This window comes from Myotis lucifugus, unplaced genomic scaffold, assembly GCF_000147115.1.
Source record: "Myotis lucifugus unplaced genomic scaffold, Myoluc2.0 scaffold_14, whole genome shotgun sequence".
Classification (NCBI taxonomy): domain Eukaryota; kingdom Metazoa; phylum Chordata; class Mammalia; order Chiroptera; family Vespertilionidae; genus Myotis; species Myotis lucifugus.
The window spans coordinates 3,888,939-3,890,215 of record NW_005871062.1 but is presented as its reverse complement, the minus strand read 5'-3'; the positions used below and the strand labels follow the sequence as shown (position 1 = coordinate 3,890,215).

The window sequence follows — 1,277 nt, the reverse complement described above, 5'->3', positions numbered from 1 at the left end:
AGTCAAACAGTTGCATAAAAAAAATCAATAGAAAATTCCATTTTAATTTGAGCTTCAATTATTGAATTGTCCCCAAGAAGCTGTTAGTGGCTTTAAAAATCAGATATTCTAAAAGTTTTTAAATTGCAACTGCAAATGTGTTTATTTATACACTTTAAACATAACCTATATAATTTTTTAAATTGTTAAAGTAGGAAAATTCTTACTATAAAATAAAATTGCTACCCTTTTTTGTTAAACCATGAGTGAATTTTTAAAATTAACATTTAAAATTCTATATATGTGTGTATATATCTACATAATTGTGCATATTATATATACATACATACATATTCAGCTTATTATTTTGTTTAGAGAAATCAAATAATGATAATTTGAAAATATTTTTTAAAAAATGTGGAACGCTTCATGAATTTGCGTGCCATCCTTGTGCAGGGGCCATGCTAATCTTCTCTGTATCGTTCCAATTTTAGTATATGTGCTGCCGAAGCGAGCACTGAAAATATTTTTTGAAAAGTTGAATAGAAAATGGCCCTTGTTATATAATTTAAAATATCTTTTTCTCTAACTTATCTATTAAATACATATTCATAGTACTTACTTTTTATGAAGTGCTATGAAGGATGAAAAGATGAGTTTCATAGAAAAAAATATAAAAATAATACTTATTGGCGCATAACATAAATGCAAACACTATCTAAGCTGTTTTATGGGTTTTGAGATTAACATACCTGTGTGACCACCAACCAGACCAGTAAATAGAATGTTGCTCACAACCCAGTGGCCAACTTTATACTTCCTCCCAGTTATATGCCCCTCAAAGAGGAACTGATTTCTTCACAGATTTTCTATCTGCTATTGAAAAGCAAGTAAATGGAATCTTACAACTGTACTCTTATGTATCTGTCATCCTTTCCTCAATACAATGCTTGTGAGAATTAATCTTTGTTGTTGTTTATAACAGAAGTTCACTTTTTTCATTCTTTCTGATAGTCTAATATTGAAGAACAATTGATTTTGTTATGAATAACTAGAGGCCCAGTGCATGAAATTTGTGCGTGTGTGTGTGTGTGTGTGTGTGTGTGTCACTCAGCCCAGCCTGCACCCTCTCCAATCTGGGACCCCTCAAGGAATGTCCAACTGCCTGTTTAGGCCCTATTCCGGTGGGATCAGGCCTAAACAGGCAGTCGGACATCCCTCTCACAATCCAGGAGTGCCCAGCTCAGGTGACTGTGGAGACTGAGCCACTGGGCCTTACAGGACACCTACCACACAAG

General features: G+C 33.7%; 1 non-coding gene across 1 annotated transcript; it reads right to left on the bottom strand.

The window, feature by feature from the left end:
- Positions 1 to 390: 390 nt before the first annotated feature.
- On the bottom strand, positions 391 to 497 carry LOC111825123. The gene has a single exon (XR_002828246.1). It is a non-coding gene; the product is annotated as a U6 spliceosomal RNA (small nuclear RNA).
- Between the last annotated feature and the right edge of the window lie 780 nt (positions 498 to 1,277).